A 19,144-nucleotide genomic window follows, 5' to 3' on the forward strand; every position below is an offset into this window, starting at 1 on the left:
ATGGAAAAAAGACAGCCTGATCTTGAAAGCCAAGGAAGACCCATACTTGACGACGCAGCAAGCGGCCAGCTGTTTCGGTATGTATTGGTGCTTTGCGGCTATGCGCTTTGCGCGACCGTGCGGTTTCGTGTTTGACGCGCCTCAATTTACAAGTGCGTAGCAGCAGATAAGACTCCAAGTGCCTCTCTAAGCGCTCCCCGGACGAAGTTCATGTCGCGGCATGCATGCCCTACGACGAGGAAAACACCTGTGGCTCGCTATAATGTTGCACGAGCCTCCAAGTTAGTAAACGCACCGCTCGGTGTATTCGCTTCCTCAACGTACCAAGACGCTCGGCTGCATAAGAAGCACTACGAGGTATATTATTACAGAATTTGAATATGTTCGCACGTACTAGTTTGTAGTCATCACCAGTAATGACTGCCGCACCTTGCCTTGCTGCCGACGCGGCCGACTCCTCGGCGCTCGGACTATCCTGCCAGACCCATTGCCTTGGCCCTCAAAAGCATCGCACGCTGTGTGGGGTTAAGGTCGCTCAAGTGAAGGCTGCAGTACTTTGCAAGAACTTCGTTTTCGGAACCGGGAACGGGATTCATCGTAACGCTAGTGCTAACAAGCGACGCTGACAACATTAGCGACGTCTTCAACGTACGTACAGTGCTCTAGAATATTCTAGAGTACTATAACGTACGGCTGGCAGTAGTTTTCATTTCGACCGCAGCTAGCCATCACCGTCTGAGACCAGCAGTCACGGAGTCCACGTTTTCGTCAGTTTTCGTCACATTTAGGCTATTTCCTCATCAGAGAGTTCCAATTTGGATCAGAGCGGCGGGAAAAAGTTTTCGGACTTCGAATCCAAGTCTCTTAGTAATAACTACATCTTTTCCGCCGGTCAAGCGACTGCAAAACCATGAAATGTCGAAATATCAAATTTTGCTAAAAAATAATTTGATAGAGTTGTCTTCAGTGCCCTTTAAGAGCAGCTGTCTAAAAAGTACATGGTATGCTATATAGAGCGGTGGCACGTTTAACTTTGTGCACCGCCTACTTGATGCGAGGCCCATGATTTCTTCGCTTGTGTGAGCTTACTTTAAAAGATATATTTGTCTTTTAACAGCAGAAAACATGAGTAAAGCTGTTAGGCCTTGTATTTCCAAGAAGTGTTGGCTGCCCTCATGCGACCTCTGTTCCGAGCTGTGTACGAAACGTCCCAGCTCTTGGAACGCATAGAGCAGCTAGGGGACCACGACCAAGCCTTCCGTGCAAAAATACTCGCCCCAGACACCTTTTCGCATCACGAAATTTGCTTCGTAGCAACTAGCTCAGCAAGAGTTTCTAAGAACTTTTTAAAAGGTTAACCGCCCAGGATTCCATCGAGTCATTGAACCATACTTTGAAGGCACACTAAAGATTGCCCTCCTTCAGATGCACATCTCCCGGTGGACGCACCGCTCGCACTCAGTGACAGGTGACATATGTCACGAACCACCCATGATTACATCGAGTCATTGAGCCATATTTGAGAAGGCACACCAAAGATTGCCTTCCTTCAGATGCACATCTCCCGGTGGACGCTCCGCTCGTATTCAGTGACAGGTATGTCGCGGCTGAGCATCCTCCGATGCCCCCAGATATCCGAAAGCCTTCTGGATATCCCGGGGTGCATGAACGAGGTCTACCGCCTTCGAAAGTACTTAATTGCGAGAGATGCCGGACATAAAGGAGGCCACAGAAGTGAACTGTCAAGTAAATAAGCCTAAAATTGACGCTGGTACTGATTACATGGCTAGTGGCTATACTAAACAGATGCTGCAATGCATGCTGTTTTTCTGAAAAAAGATTAATTTAATATGTGTTTGTTTTTCCTGGCATTAAATGCCCCAATTGGAATCATTTGTTAGATTTTACTCATTATTACAAAAACAATAAAAGATAGAAGGCTGATTTTTTCCCACCTTTATGAACACAGAGATACAAATCCAATGAACTAAAATGGTGCACAGCTGCGCAGTGCGTTTTTTCTAGAAGAGTTCCGTTTCGTGAAAGCAGCAAATAAATCTGGTTTCGTAAAACAAATTACGAAACAGGAAACATCTGCTTCTAAACGATATTTTAGATCTTATTCAGCTTAATACAGGTTGTTTTTGTTTCGTCAAGAGAACAGAGAGGTTAATTCCTACAACCGGTTATATATTGTTACATAAATCGGAGCCTGGCCGCAGATACCGTAGTTCGAGGAGAATAGACGATTAGACGATATGCGTAGGGTGCCTCGATGCCAGCGCCGCCGTCCTGGGTGGTGACACGCTTTGGCATGCGCCGCGCCGCCGTCTTCTCCTCGCTTACCATCTTGGGGCAAGTCGCTTTTCGTGCCGCTGCTGTGGAGGGTTCGAAGCTGTGTTTTGCGCTGGATGCTGAGCTGATGAACCGCTTTAATTCACGAAAAATAGCATGCCAGGGTGTTGTGTTCCATTGTGTGCCGGCTCGGCGAAGAAAGGAGCGCGATGTTTTCGTTTTCCACGGGATGAGGGACGGATAAAAATATGGGAGGCGAAAGTGAAGCGTGAGAACTGGAAGGCGAATGACAACGCGAAGATCTGCGAGGTAAGCCGCAATGTCTGTGCTGTTTTTATGCATCATTAAAACTTCTTTTTTTGGCTAGTTTGTTCATATAGATAATGAAAAAAAATTTAGCGCGAACAGACACAGACCACGAGGAAGATGAGAGACACACACAAACACAAGCGCTTGTGTTTGTGTGCCGTCTTTCTAGTGGTCGTTGTCTGCGCTAAAGCTTTTAGATCTTTTTCTAAATGTCGCTCACAGTTATGCGCTTTCAGTAGGAATAATATTATACCACACAGCTTCGCCCATCCGCTTGTAAGCACTGACTTTGTGCGGTTTGAATATGTCTTTTTGCCTTGTTCACCAATCTCGCACTGTGCGCAACAGGAATTTTTGTGTGCCTTCAAAGCTGCAGCTCGAAGCCTAGTTAGAAACGTGAGTACCCAGACAACACTGAAATATCCTGAGGACATACTGAGGATATTTTTCTGAGGACATTCTTTATCCTGAGGACGTCCTCAAATGATCCTCAAAATGTACTGAAAAGGTCCTCATGTCCGGCCTCAGGACATCCTCAGAAGAGCCTCAGAAGGGTATTATATGATGTTTTGAGTACATTCTGAGGAGGTTATAGCTGGTCAAGCTGCATGAAAAAAATGCGAAAAATTCATGAAAATCATTTATTTGCTGAGCTCTTCAGTTGCTTCACTGCTGTTTGCCGCCATCCCTGTGCGCTGTGCCGGTCTTTTTACGTCTCTTCTGAGCTGCTGTCTTCTGTGCTGCCTAAAGAAATATAAATGGAAAGTCAGCAGTTGATTATGTGTAATTCAGTTCAAGCATAAGCACGGAAGCAAGAAGTTCTTAATGCTACTAGTACAATAATGTGCTGCAAATATGACTTTTAATATTTGAACATACAAGTTACAACTTACAGTGCAACACTGCCCTTCAGCATGAGCAACTGCCATAAAAGTTAATCACTACAACATGTATCCCTGCTTCTACACCTAAACGACGGTACTGTTCTCCCGACATTTCGGAAAGGTCACTCGACTTTTTCGGAGTTTAGAGAGCTCGGAGAGCTTAGCTAAGCCGCTAAGCTGTCGCCGATGAAGGAAGCGCAGAAAAACACCTGTGGCTACGGAGCACTTTCAAAAGCGACGTGGCAGCGGCATGCGACGACCCAGATTCTACTGCCACGTTTGAAGCTTACGTCGAAAAGTCGCTATGCCCTCGTCATCGCGTTCGAAATCCGCTTCAGAACCAACCTAGCCATCAACCTGAGAAAAATGGTCTTGACTGCAATCAGCGCTTGCATCTACAAAATCAATACTGCCCCAGGTTCAATGCCTTCGCTTCTGAAACGAGGCCTCGACACGTCCTGTCTGGCAAAGAATGTTTGCTTACACACAGAATTCACACTCAAACTGGTTGCACTGTTTTGGCAGTTGATCAGGATCAGCTTCGGCACACGCAGCGAGCACAGGCTAGCGTCAACGATTCGTTTCCTTGTGCGGCAAAATTGCCGCGCATGAATATCGGCACACATCGTGAAAATATACAAAGGCATCACTCACTTTTTTTTTGCGTGTATCCATGATTTGCGCACCACAACGCGCACGTGCGAGTCACTTGCGTCTTGCTAGTCTTGCGTGAGTCGATGTTGTGGATGCAGACTAGGCTTGGCTTGAATTCAAACTGGCCGCACACAATAATGATGATGATGATGATTTTGCGGTCGGTATGCGATTTTATGAGGTACGGAACGTTTGATTCTATGAAAAACAATTTTTTATCGCGAGAATGCAAACTTTTTATCGAAATTTGTCTACAAGCAACACACAGATGGGTCCCAGGCATACCAGAATTCAAGCCTGTGGCTCGGGCTCTTTCGCCGAAGGAAAAGCTAGCGGCATGGCTAGCGGCACTGTTTACATCATGGAGGGCTGGAAACGATTAGCAGAAATGATAAGCACGATATCATCATCGCATAAAAGAACGGCATTCGTAACTGCGAGACGCCAGAAACCAGCAGCGATGCGGGTTGTGGCATAACGTTCAGTACGACGTTGCATTACCCGTGCCCGAACCGGAGCGGCCCAAACTTTTTTGTCTGTGTCGTTTGCACTTCGTGCGCAGCAAACATGCTCTTTGTTCAAGTAGAGCGTATTTACATTAAAAAGCCTGCATGAATGCGCAGCATTCTGAATGCGGTTACTCTCGTTTCCGCGCTCAGAAATTTGCGGACTACGCTTGCTGTCGTTACCCAAACAAACCTTTTCTGCATGAGGTTGTCAAAGGGAGAGAAACTGTTCAGACTCAAGACTAGCGCCGCGCAGTAATGCATCTGGAAAACTAGGACAGCATATAGAGCTATATAGTAGAATGCAGATTACATGCATTATTTAGCTGGTGATTTTCATGCATGCGTGTTCGCAGATATGTCCTCGAGAGGACATTTTGAGGACCACGAACCCACCCGTATGACCTGAGGACATCGTTTTGAGGACGTTTTCAGGACAATCCAACCTAGGACATTATGAGGACATATTGAGGATGTTTTAGAAGTCTTGAGGACATTTGGACCATTTGAGGACGTCCTCAGGATGTTTGGTGTTGTCTGGGTACAGCACGTGTTGCATCGCACTGCCTGGCATTCGAAGTAGCGCGCTTTGTTTTTGAGGCGGAACATTTTGAATTACCAGTTATGTGAAGGCTTACAAGCTAAATATATGGATCATTGCGTCTTTTCACTTTCAGTGAGCTACACTCAACTTCCGTATCATTCACGGAGTGTCTCACGATGATCTTTACTCTCTCGCGATCGCACATTTTTTTTGTTCAGAGCCGCGGTGAAAACACGTGAAGCAGGTGGAGCCCGGTATTTGTCGAAGGAATGCGCCATTGTACTCTCTCAACAGCTGCCCTTTACACTCGATCTTGAAAGCTGGTAGCAGCCGTCGAGGCTTCCGGTTCACGCAGATTAAGGAGAATTCCCCTCTCTCCGTTTCAAAAAAGAATATAATAGAGGCTGACGGGTGAACCTCCCACGTGCTACCTACCCACTTTTGTGGCCAGAGTAGGAAGTGAAAATGCAGTTATGAATAGGGAGTTTTGGTTGCAAAAACCTGCCTATGAGTTAGCCGTCCTAGAATTTTGCAAGTGGTCTTTTCGCAAGTGCTAAATTCTGCGCAGCACAAATAATAGGCCCCTTCACCTTCCTTTTCTCAAATTATTCACGGGAATAATTTTTCGAGGTATTTGCGATTCGCAACGAACGCGAAAGTTAGGCCCTCGCGAAAATTAAGTCGTTTACAGTATATGGCTGGCAATTCGACTAGTCGCGAAGAAACTTCTATTGTGAACTGGCCGTCGCTTTAAGAAAGCGGTCGCGAGGAAGCAAGGTGCCTACGCAGTACAGAAGTTCATCCCGAATACAGCTCTTTCTTCTCCATGCAATGACACATCGCGAGGCGAAGTGCACCGTCGTCAAACGCGCAAATACCGGTCCGAGGTTAAGCCAAATTTAAGTGAAGTTAAATTTGCCCGTCCGACACCCGAATTAGTGCTGTCGCTTGGTTGGCGTCCACAGAAATACTTCGTGATCCTGTGCTTGTAATATCATACCGCTTCCTTAACGCTTTTTTATTACCTCATTTGTTTGCGTGCACACGACCAGAGGCGCGAAATGACAGTTTTATCGTCTCTCTCATTTTAGCGCCACTTCGAGGAAGATGAGTTTGAGGACAACAGAGTGGATGGACGGCGGCTCCTCAAGTCAACGGCTGTCCCGACGTTGTTTGATTTCAGACGTAAGTGTTTGCCCACATTCGGCTTGATAGCCTAGTATCCGCATCAGATAATCTGAGGAGCACTAGAGCCTCGGATATATTTAGGTACTGATGAATTATTTTCTTTCCTGCGCGAACAGCTCAGCCGAAGCGAAGAAAGCCGCCTGCACCACGGCTTTTTCCTGGTAGTTCTACACCTGACGCTACAAAAGGCTCTTCGCCAACCCCTGAGACGCCACCTGACCAGGAAGAGACCCTAGCGATGCCTGAAAACACGCGTGAAGATTCAGGAGAACAAATCGACATTTTCTCGCTTTCCACAAGTGAGCTGCGAAAAGAGCTGCAAGACGAAAAAAGAAAACGCAGCCAGTTCGAAGGAAGTTTGTTGCAGGCAAACAAAAAGCTGAAAAAAGCTGCAAAAAGAACAAAGCAGCTCGAAGACAACCTTACAACGTTGACTTCAAATTTGAGCTTCCTAAACCAGGACCAAAAGGCTGCCTTAGAAAAGAAAAACCGGAAGAATTGCTCCTGGGGTGCCAACACGATCAAGAAGGCGCTACAGCTTAAGTTTGCATGTGGTTCGGCCGGCTACAACCTTTTACTGGAACAAGGGCAGCCGCTTCCATCTAGAAGGACTCTGTGCCGGAGACTGCAACACTTAACCTTCCTACCTGGTGTGCTAACAGAAATTCTAACCTTAATGGAAGCCAAAGTGGCTGCAATGTCTGAGATTGAAAGGGACTGCGTCCTTTTCCTAGATGAGCTGGAAATTCGGAGAGGTGTGGAGCTGGACGTAGCAGTGACTGCTTTCTTGGCAAGATCACGCTCCCCGAAAGTGACAAGCCTGCCAACCATGCCCTTGTTTTCATGGTAGGTGGTTTGAATACCAGATGGAAGCAAGTAATTGCCTACCACTACACTGGTGCGTTTGTCAGTGGAGATAAGCTCAAAGACTTTGTCTTTCATTTAATACAGTTGTGCACCCAGATATCATTGCGCGTGGTATGTGTCACTTGCGACATGGGTAGTTCAAATCGTTCCATGTGGAGGTCACTGAACCTGTCGAGTTCTCGCAGTTCTGTAACTGTTTGTTCTGTGCCACATCCATGTGACAGCGAAAATGTTCCGTATTTCATGCCAGACCCTGCGCATGTGCTAAAAAATTTGAGAGGGCATTTGGTGCGAAAAGATGTAATGCATCTTAACGATGCCATCGTCGCAAGGTTCAAGTTGCCGAGCAATGAAGTGTCGATCGCGCATGTGGAGGCTGTTCTAAAACTCGACACAGACCAGTTGCAGGTCGCATCGAACTTGAGCAACATCCTCATATCTAACGGTCATTTTACAAAAATGAAGGTAGGGATAGCGGTTCAGCTGTTTCGTGAAGCCCCAGCAGCGATTAGATATTACATCGAAATCGGGAAGCTGCCACCTGAAGCAGAATCAACTGCGTGGTTTTTTGGAGTAATTTTTAAATGGTTCACAATAATGACTGCTCGCCATCCCTCAGTCGCTCTCAGTTTGAAGAATGAGAATAAATATGAGGAAGCCATTGCACATCTCAAACTCACAATGGAAGTCATCGAAGGCTTGGGAATAGGAGTAAAAAAAGTGTGGAAGCCAAGCCAGGCAGGGGTGCTCATGTCAACAACAGTAGTCCTGCAGCTGCACATCTTTCTGCTGAAAGAACGCCGGTACAGTTTTGTTTTGACTGGGAGGATGGTCCAAGATTGTTTGGAAAACCCTTTTTCGGTCATCAGAATGATTTAACCTGTGCCGAGCTCATACGACCTAAAAAATGCACTCAAGATTCTAACTGTCAGCCAGTTCCTCAAAGTTCCGAAAACTTCAGGCCGCGACATCGATGACAGCGCTTACCTGGTTGATTTTTTTTCGGCCGAAATCAAAGAAGTTCAGCACGAAGCTGAAGTGCATGAAGGACCTTCAGCATGTGATGAAATTGAAGCAATAGAGTCATTGACAAGAGCTGAAATCGACATCGTCGCTCACCTGGCCGGGTTCTTGGTAAGGCCCCTTGCTCTTTCCGCAAGGTCCTGCGCCCCGTGCACACGAATGCTTCTTTCTGAAGAGGTACGAGAGGAGCATACCCTAGTGCAGTTGAAAGAATATAATGCTGGAGCCCGTAACCTTGTATATGTGAGCGAGCAAGTTCTTGACTTTGTTTCTTCTTGCGAAAGTCTCTTTAAAAACCTATCGGAACAAAAAGACATCTGTCGTTTGAAGAGTCCAATGAAGACCATTAAATGCCTTATCGAACAAACCGTTCCCATTCCAGCGGTTGATTGAGCGGAACACCCAAATCTTATGAACAGACTGTTAGAACGGTTTGTGACGATGCGCCTGCGTATTTACTTAAGTTGGCTAAGCCAGCCAGAAGAATCGGATGATGGGTACGGCAGCAAAACTGTCGCTGGCACAAACCTTGAATAAACTGTTTGAGAGATGTCTCCTCCTAGGCATGCAGCCAGAGGCAGCTTCAAGCGGTTGATGATTGTTTTGAAATAAAATGTTGTGTACATCATCGTGTGGCAGGAGTGAAAGTTTGGTCTACTCATCACGGATAATCTTTTTCTGCTGTGTCTATTTTACTGTCTACAATAGACGACTGCGATGCAAAATATTTTTGATATGCGCGGCTGACTAAAACGTCAACTAGTTGTTCATCTGCATCAACAGACGCAGTTAAAGCCTTTTGCATGTCATGCACCTTATAAACTCCGTCATGGTCTGGCAGTACAAAAGGCATTGCTCTCTAAAGCACTCACTGCAGTTAAAGTAACCGCTTTGAGCACCTGAGAGGCCAAAAAGTAAGTGCTGTCCTAGCTGCACAGTGGTCATTTGCTCTAAAAGCTGCGCTTGTAAGCAAACGCGAGCTCTTTTCTCATTTATATCACTAAGAAAAAAGTGCTCAGAACTGTGACCATATATGCAGAAACCTTATACAGCTCAGCCTGCTAGCGAAAGCACGTTCTAAAGAAGGATACCGGCCGACGCTCCGTAGCCCCGCATTTCAGCGCTTGCCTTAAGATGGCGCCCACGAAGGTCGTGTCTCCACCCTGTACGGCGCAGCGCTGGCATCGAGGCACCCTAGATATGCGAAATGCGCAGCGCCATCTCTCGGCGCTCCGAGAACTAAGTCATCCATGTTGGTACGGTACAGAAAACGAAACCGCTGCCCAGCGTTGGGTTAAAACGGCTGCGCTTCGTTTAAAAAGTAAAATGCCGATGCAGTGTTGCGCTACCCTCTCCACTGTGAAAAGACACTGCGATGCGTGCCACAACTAGGTGCGCTCCAGCTTTTCGCTTTTCTATTTTTTTACTCCGTCCCAACGTTTTAGTAACACAAAACGCCATGCGAGGTATCATGTGTCAGCACGCGGATCAGTGCGCAGCTTTCGCTTTCTGCGCTGATTTTTGACAAATATCTCGAGGTGATTTGCGTTTAAATTAAGATAAGGACCACAGCCTTTGTTGTCTCTGATCAAAATTAGAAGCCGATTTCGTGCATTTATCAACTCTCCTGTCGGGCGTGAATATATATAGACGCATACTTGAACAACGTAATAGAAAAGGTAATTTTTTTGAGCGCACCAATCGCTCGTGCCGTGGCGAAATAAGTTCACTCGAAGAACCATATGCCGATTACTGCTTAGTTTGCTACGTGTTCAGTTAAGTTTTTCCCGTGCCGCAGCCTCACGTATGACCGTCGCTGCAGGGCTGGTGGCTCCATCTACTGCCACGCGCCACACATATGCTTACACAGGAGGAGGCCTGCGAACAGTTCGAGTTGAATGTCTCGCGCCGTAGAACCTGCAGTGTGCTTGGAGTCCTGGCAATGCGGATTTGCTCGGTGTTTACCAATGCGTATCCACTGCACATGATGCTGGAGCTGCCAAGTCCCTTTTCATTTGGGTTGTTTCTGCACAAACGTTCCCTTGAAGGGTAGAAATAGTTAATTAGGTTCCGTTTCTTTCTTCAACTTCGTCCATCCACCGGCTGGGCCCTCTACCAAAAATGGGAACTGCCACTTCGTTTTTCTTATTGTGGCTTGGTCTCGTTTGCTTATTTCCGGAATGCTACCTGGAGTTTGTCAGCAACTGCTTTGGCATCCTCTCTTTGCCCCTTCAAGATATGCCAACACCACATCAGATTGCTACGTTCCATTTGGGCGGATTCCTTTACGTTACATATGCTGCGAAAACGTTCGTCCAAGGGCTCAACTTTTTTCAGTAATTTGCTTTTGCCAATTCGCAACGTCCAGCTCTGTTTCTCAATAAGGCGGGCATACTATCGGGAGTACTTCTGCTATGTGAAAACAAGACAACATCCGGAAATCTCATAAGCTCTGAGAGGCCACAAAGGAAGAAGTGCGCTGACAAAATCCACGTTGTTCACAGCATTGTCTTCATTACTGTCACAATACTGGAGAACCACGGCGACGTGACGTACTACCATAAAAGTTTTGAAAGGTTCCCACGTCTACGCACGAACGAAGAAGCTATGAAGCGAGTTCGCACGTGCCATCTGCGTCACGCGAACAAAGCATAATCCTCGCAGGCAATAAAACGCAGGTCATGATTGCCTCCTGTGAAGTCCGTGAACACCACTTCGCAGAGGACAAAGGGAAGGAAGGCGTTAAAAGAGTTTTCCGCTCCGCGCAAACGATTTCGCGAAAACAGTCGTCATGAGGGCACGTGGGGACGTCGCTAACGGCATCATTACTGTGGTCGAAATGGACTGCTTCAAATGGCAAAGAGAATGACGTGTGTGAAGGTCGTTAGCAAGGCGACCGTGACCACATTTACTGCAGGCCCGCCGGCGTAGCTGTCAAAGATATCGTCCGCTTAGAGACATCGCCCGCGTTTAGCCAGCAACTTATTGATTTCAACGCCAGTCACAGGAAGCGCAATTTCGGGAAACCAAGCCCTCTCACACTTCCCTTTCTTACGCTACCCAATGAGCTAGATTTCATGCATGTTCCACATGTTCAGATAAAATGAGAGGGAGAAGGCAGTGGATAACTAGCCGCACAATACGGGAAAGGGACAACTTTTTTTTTTTTACTTTTGCATGTTAGTGCAGCGGCGATTTACGGAACGGAATCCTCTAGCGATGCCAGCAGCTTACGCTGAAACTTCATCTACAGCTCTCACAATTCGCGTCACCTCAAGACAAGTAAACGAACCGAGGCGTTCGAAGAAATCACAGTGTGAACGGAGCCCTTGCAATTGCCACTTAAAAAGCAGGAGGCGCTGGTCCGGCCGACAGAATGGAGCACGCTTCTTTCATTGCATCAATTTTCGAATGAACAAAAATACCATGCCGCCAGTTTCGCTGAGCGGTTACCTAGCGCGCGGTAATTTTTTTAATTACATTGCCTGAAATAGCCGAATAAGTAAGATTTTTCAACAATAATCGCGGTTTGAAGGGGTGTACCGTCAGCCCCCGCATATATGGAGAGACAAATGGCCAAAGCGTCTTATAACATCATGAAGACAACGAAATGATCTCGCCCCATATTTGTAGGTGATATATAACATCAGGTCGACAATTTAAAGATCTTGCCCCATATTTGTAGAAGATAGTGTCTTAACAGGCACAAAGCGATAATTTATAATGTTAATTTGCCATTGAAGTTCATTTTAATCAAGCTGAAGCGACATCGTGCTGCGAAATATTGCCATCATCAGTGCATCCATCCACATGAACAGAACTCGGTAAAATGAAACGAGTTGTTAAACGAACGGCCTTTTTTTCTTTAGAAATTATTAGGTAATTATAATCGCCAGTTACGCATCTATTACGGCGTCTTTCGATGTACAAGAAATGCATTGTATGAAAATGGCACGCCGTTGCCAACTCCGAGTTCAAGGTGGGATGGGGAGCTTGGTCATCCTCTACATTCATAGATCCCTGGGAGCACTCTTAATTCATACCACTCATGAGTGGGAGCACTCATACCACTCCTGGCGCAGCGGTGTAGTGGTTAAACGATGCGCCACTGCTCTGAGCCGGTAGGTACCGCCATCGGTGTGGCTTGTGCTACTCAGGTTGGCCTTCCCGAGCAACCTCTCACGACTAATCAGCCGTTGGGCAGCCCGCCACAAGACCGGGGACAGCACACCAAACTGAGAGACATCGACTTCTTGGCGGAGTGGAAGCCTTAGTGTTGGTGCACTAAAAGAGCTCTCGCGCATTGGGAACAACCGTCCTCCTCCTCTTCGCCGGGTGCATGCACTGGGCTCGCTCTGGTCTGGAGCATTATATAACCCATAAAAAGAGCGGTACCGGTAGCTCTAAAATCAAGCTCTAATGACAAATAAAGGCCACATATTTCTGTTTAAAAGTCACGCGATATGTCTCCGCTAATCAGCTACAAGTAGCTTTGTTTTCGAAGCACGCTATAGTGGGCGGGTTGGTTGGTGTTCGTTGTGACTACCAGCGCGAAATTCGACAAGGAACAAGTTTTGTTATTGTCTACCGTGTAGTTACCGCCCCCAGGGCAATGATTTTATTGTTCTTGCATCCGTGTTTAAATGGACGTCTGTTGCAGCCTTGACAAAATGTCAGAAGATGTCAGAAGCGGTTCAAATCAAATGCGAAATGCTTGTTAGTCAGTGTCCTGCGCATTGGAAACAAAGTTTTTGAAACTGCCACCGAAACATCGGGCGTAGCCTTCACGAGAAAATGCTTCATTTTCTATATTTCTACTGCGCAGGTCACGACCAAGCTTGGCAGAAACGTTCCTTAGTAGTTCAGTACCTCGTGTAACCAAAGCCCACAGTTGGGTTTGTGATCAAGTTTCTGCGCCGTTTAAGTAGATTAAATTGTTGCTACCAAATGGCGCCACAAGGTTTAGCGCCGTTCAGACGCAGTGACAGAATACTTCACATAAGCGGTCGTCGATGATATGTATAGTTGCGGACATAAGTAAACAGAGCACTCTATTGCGTCATCACGCCTTCCCTTCTGGAAACATAACCAGAAAGCGTACCAACGTCCACTGCCAGCATGCACATACCACTGCTGGAAGTTTCAGTTAGGCAACGGGTGGAAAATATTCGAAGGCAATTGCCTGCTGCATTTACGTTTGTCCGCACCTCACGTCAGTGGGCCGTGTCGGCTTTGCGTGAGAGAGAATAAGTTATCGCTTTGCAGCACGAAAACTATTTAACGACTGCCTCACTGGCCGGAGCCATATTAGTCTCGTTTGAACTCCTCGCCGTTCAATCGCCGTCGCGCTCACCGATAATTGTTTGCAGAGTAGGAATGCACAAAAAATTAGCACATCCACTGATCGAAAAATTCTTCGCACAAATCTTCTTCGGCGTTTGTAAAGAAACCGTTGACGAATCAAACATTTCGCACTATAAGGTTTTCGTTTACAAAAAAAAAAATTGGATTGGGCAGTTAGCGCACGTCATTGTTGTTCGGAGTTAGTTTCTCAGCGCCCTCATTTCTTGTTTGTGCAGCAGTGTTTATAAATGAAGAGGAACCAAATTGTGTAATCCGCCCTTCTGCTTTAAAATTCATTTTTCGGTCCCTTTAAGGACGCCTCTGCAGAAATTACTTCGTGAAAGTAGCCTACCTTGTAATTCTGAAAGAAATTCAAGTGTAGTGGACTCGCTGTATTGACCCTTTAACTCGACATTGGTGGTAATCTGTGAAGCGTTCCATTTCGGACAAAAGTACACGAAATAAAGTACAGCCTCTATTGCACTCTCCAGGTCTAAGTAGGATATGAAGCGTTCGTTAAGGGTTAAGCGTCCATTTATGCTTTGTAAAGTACTTAGTTTTTCTACCTTACTTAGGCCTTCCACTTCAAGTTTGTAGATGTCTTAACAGGACGAGCCGGATGGGCAGGATACGGAGGCTCTCATATTGATCAGAAAAGCGCCGAAATCCGTCAGTTCTACTCTCTTACATGTATCATCGGCGGGCTTTTCTTTTAGCCTTCTTTTTTTCTGCTTCAGTGTTTGAGACAGGAATTAGCCCCAACAGCACCTTCATTTTCCGTCTCTAATATCCGGCACCTTCTTTAATAAGAAGAGACCTCAAGAATACAAAGGAATTCAACAACACATTACGCGTCTGGATTTTTTTAAGCATATAGCACTATAGCGCTGCGACAGACGAACGCAAAACACATAGGGTGGGACAAACGTTGAACTCCTAGTACTATATCCCTATATACGCTTCAAATCAAAACAGTTCGAATCGCAAACTGACCTCTAGTAAATGCATTGAGGAGGAACAGCTCTGCGTAGTGTGCTTCTATTGCCCGTCTGCTCAGCCGTCGGGTTCCTACCCCCCGCCTTCCCTATCCATCACCACCTGGCTCGACTGGCTTGGCGCTGAAGGGGAGGAAGAACAGCGACTTCTGGTCGCCCAGGTGGTCGACATGCTCAGCCTGCAAATTATGGTCGAATAATGGTCTTCTACTACTACTACTACTACTACTACTACTACTACTACTACTACTACTACTACTACTACTACTACCACTACTACTACTACCACCACCACTACTACTACTACTACTACTTCTACCACTACTACTACTACTACCACTACTACTACTACCACTACTACTGCTACCACCGCCACTACTACTACCACTACTACTACTACTACTACTACTACTACTACTACTGCTACCACTACTACTACTACTACTACTACCACTACTACTACTACCACTACTACTACTACCACCACCACTACTACTACCACTACTACTACTACTACTACTACTACTACTACCACTACTACTACTACCACCACTACTACTACCACCACCACTACTACTACTACTACTACTTCTACTACTACTACTACTACCACTACTACTACTACCACTACTACTACTACCACCACCACTACTACTACTACTACTACTACTACTACTACTACTACTACTGCTACCACTACTACTACTACTACTACTACCACTACTACTACTACTACTATCAGTGTATGTTGTTTGGGGATCATGTGTTGCCTTGCTATCAACATTCTGTCAAAGGAGTTTTGTGGAAGGGCTGCTTTCCTAGTTTCATACGATGGAGCGTTCTCAATACTATTTTATTTGCAAGCAGCGACTAGATATAGCATGGCAAACATTGGTGCGCCATCTTTATTTTTTGAAATAGCGCACTTTTTCACCAAGGACTCCATAAAAGTACGCGCAGCTTCTATGCTGTAGTTAATCCAGACCATTACTTAACTATAATTAAAACAACCTGTAGCTGTTAAAATGGGCATCAGTTCTTCAGTAAAGAAGCATAGACCGCAGCTCGCTTACTGGGCGCTTCCGCGTAAAAAGCACGATGTAAGAAAACTTCCGACGTGGCACCAAGATTAGTCGAGTCAGTTCTAGATATTTTGTTGTAGAATGCCAGAACATCTGAAACCGCATTCTAAAACCAGGCACGATTTTCTGTTTGGTATTGGGGCATGTCCGTGTGTACATTCGTGATCAGAATGACCTGGAACGCTCTGGCGGCCACCTTCTCCCGGTTTGCGTTTGACAGAAAATGAATACGCTGTGCTACACAGTGCCAGGCAGGCGGCCACGCTGATCGGCAGCTATGTACAGAACTTTGCAGCACCGTCTGAACGCTATGGCGTTAACATGGTGGGCCTAAAACCACGGCATTGAACCCTTACCGGGCCGGCTATAGATCTTGATGGACGCAAAATGCAAAAACGCCCATTTGCGAGTGCCTTTTAACCCCCTGCGGTACTTCGTCCTGATTTGTAAACGTGACTTGACAAGCTTTTTTTTTGGTTTGGTTTGGTTTATTGGGATTTAACGTCCCAAAGCAACTCAGGCTACGAGGGATGCCGTAGTGGAGGGCTCCGGAAATTTCGACCAGCTGGGGTTTTTTAACGCGCACTGACGTCGCACTGTACACGGGCCTCTAGAATTTCGCCTCCATCGAAATTCGGCCGCCGCGGCCGGGATCGAACCCGCGTCTTTCGGGTCACCAGCCGAGCGCCGTAACCACTGAGCCACCACGGCGGTTTTTTTTTTTGAGCTTCTAGAAATATGTTCATAAAGTCACTGAAGCTTACCGGCTACATTTGAAATTCCTGCTGGACAGACTGGTAGGGCTATTTCGTGACTAGAAAAAAGGATCGCTTTTCCGAAACAAGAAACAAAGATGGTCGGCGTTAAATTGTGCGGCTTGCCTAGGAAGGGTTGTCTAACTTTATTTGCGAAGCATATTACTAGAGCTACACTACAGCCCGTCGAGCGCGGCGGTGGAGCTACCATTGACCTTTAGCATGACCACGTGAAACCACGTGACAACATGACGTCACAGCAGAGGAGAGATGGGCTGCCGGCTCGCGCGGTCGGCCGCGGCGGTGGAGGCTCCACATCAGAGGCGCTGCAGCTGACGACGTGACGCTACAGCAGCGGTATAAAGCTGAGCTTGCCTCGCTCTCCGGGCACTTACGAAGCGGCCAGGTGTTGGGATGCCGGCTAGAAGCAGGGCTGATTTGAACGAGAAGCGACAGCTTCAGCGTGCCACAGAGACCGATGAAGAGCGGGATGAACGTCAACCAAGGAAAGCCATGTATTACCAAGCCTAGCCATCAATATGCTTCGCATCTGACTAGGCTTAACCTCAGCTAAGCCTCAGCCATTTTTTCTTCTCTCACGTGGTGAAATCTTTAGGAAAGGATACTGCAGCTGAAGTTTCGTTGCGGAAACAGCTTCGAATGAAGATGGAAATCATTAAATGCGCAGAAATGACTTTTTAAAGGACAGGGCTGCAATTCTGTGACCGTGCAAGTGCCATGTCCAGCATCCTCGGATAAAAATTTTGAATATCGAAAAATTGTAAGGCACTATTATGGAAATATTGAAGGTTATGGTCAATTCTTCCAATGTGCAGCGAAACCTTTCTTTTAAAGTTTTCCACTGCTCGCATCAAGCAGTTAAGACTGCCATAGAAAACCAATGGGGGACGCTTTTGTCGATAGCAGAAACGTTAATAGGAAATAAAAAAAAAACGTGTCTGTCGACGGGATATCTGCGGATATAGTGATCGTTATAGTGAAATCTTACAATATATGAAGTAATGGCATTCATAAACTCTTTGCCGTTGGAGAAGGCTTTTGGCTAGAATTGGTGGGTATGTCGCCGTGCGTGAATTTTTAATTTTTCAACAATTATTTTATTTTTGCGAAATAGGTGGTTGCAGTATACGCGCATAGATTTCCAGATTTTTTTCGGCACGTCATATATGCTGCTGCGATTCCCTGAGTTAAACGAATTCCATCCATGGCACGGCGATAAACAGGATGAGCACTTATCGTATCTCTTCGGCGTTGCTTATGGTTATGGAGACGCCCGAACTGACGGAAGCGTGATCCGTTTCCGCTTTCTGTGCCAATAATGCTTCGCACGAATGGCCACCATTCTTCGCTGGCTCTAAGCCAATGGGGGCACTCGGCCTCTTGTACGCACGAAAACCACGCAGCTGTAAATACTGCGAGTTAAAAGAACAACGACGCCACACAGGGTATCCCCTCAAATTTTTCCGTTGACGCGCACGTGACACCAAAAATACCCAAGAAAGAACCCAAAAGGTAAGCAGAAAAGTTAGGCTGATGGTGAAAACGCGAGGGCGGGGCTCTATTTCAGCGCACCCTGGCGGAAGCTCGGACTTGAGCCGGAAAATGGAAGTTATATATACATATCTCTTCTAGTAGCAGCGCTGAAGAGGTACAGAGGAAAGTGCTACCGACGTGTGTCAGGCGAGAGAACAATAGCAACTTCATTCAGCTCAACGCTCGCTCGCTAATTACTGACTGCGAGAGCGAGCAATGAGCAGCGAGATTCCGCAGAGACGTTCTAAAACCGTCATTTCTTGCTCTGCCTCGGTCTCTCGTGTCGCCCTCGAGGTCTTTCCCGGCACGTGTGTTGAGTTCCCAAAGACAGAAAAAAAGAAACCGTACTGACTCGACTGTGAGTTGGAAGAGCTGTGTCGCGGTGAAGGAAGCACAGGTGGACGCGAGGGCTTGGACAGCTTGAGATTTCTCGAGCACTTGCGCGGAGGTATGTCTGCCCGTCTGTTTTTGTCGGAGAGCTTTCATACGTCTATCGGTCGACTCATGAGGCATTTCATCGCTTCCTTTTCTATTCCTCAAGAAAGGCGAAGGCGGGCCGGGGGGGGGGGGGGGGGGGGCTAACCTTTATTGAGCTAAGCTTCTCTGCTAATATTTATTTATTCGAGCAGGATGATCAGCTGGAACTGCAGCCTTGCTTTTAAACAGACGGTTTGGAACACATGAGTGTCACCACAGATATTCACCAGTAATGCGCTTTAGTATTTGTGCCATATTGTGTTTGCATGCAATACGATATTATTGTATGTATTTAAAGTACTGGTACATCCGAATATTCATTGTGTCAAACTCAGACATTCCGCGCTCTTGTTTATGTTTACGACAGATTTTCACGCCACTTAAAAATGAAGTTCATAAAATCTCCTGAAGCCAAACCTAGGTTAAGAGGCACGTCTTTCATGTACTATGTTAAATTAACTGTAATATTGTATCAACGAAAACGAAGAACGCAAGGAGTACTGGTTAACATGGCATGAAGTTTTCTACATAATCTCGTGCTTGGCCCCTGCCTAACTACTAAGAAAACTGATGGAGTCGCTTTGTCATTATCCTGATAGTCCCAGTTATGGCCACTGAAGGGCAATGTACTCTGCCACTGACCTCTATTTCCACCTTTCTCGCGCCCT

At 46.4% G+C, this 19,144-nt stretch overlaps 1 long non-coding RNA gene and 2 pseudogenes across 2 annotated transcripts in view; 2 read left to right on the forward strand and 1 right to left on the reverse strand.

Annotated features, from left to right (window-relative positions):
• The first annotated feature begins 2,392 nt into the window (after positions 1-2,392).
• On the forward strand, positions 2,393-12,544 carry LOC149360122 (uncharacterized; annotated as a pseudogene).
• On the reverse strand, positions 3,231-4,306 carry LOC149360123 (uncharacterized). The gene is made up of 2 exons (XR_016288309.1): positions 4,143-4,306; positions 3,231-3,348 (listed from the first exon to the last, which is right to left on the reverse strand). It is a non-coding gene; the product is annotated as an uncharacterized LOC149360123 (long non-coding RNA).
• Positions 12,545-18,311: 5,767 nt separating the features above from the next.
• The window catches only part of LOC149360124 (very long chain fatty acid elongase AAEL008004 pseudogene), a 2,902-nt pseudogene continuing 2,069 nt past the window's right edge, over positions 18,312-19,144 (forward strand). Inside the window, exon 1 of the transcript XR_016288310.1 lies at positions 18,312-18,447. The product of XR_016288310.1 is annotated as a very long chain fatty acid elongase AAEL008004 pseudogene (transcript). The remainder of the gene's footprint in view (positions 18,448-19,144) is intronic.

The sequence above is a fragment of the Amblyomma mixtum genome, chromosome 2 (genome assembly GCF_055824585.1).
Source record: "Amblyomma mixtum isolate Tamu chromosome 2, ASM5582458v1, whole genome shotgun sequence".
Lineage (NCBI taxonomy): Eukaryota > Metazoa > Arthropoda > Arachnida > Ixodida > Ixodidae > Amblyomma > Amblyomma mixtum.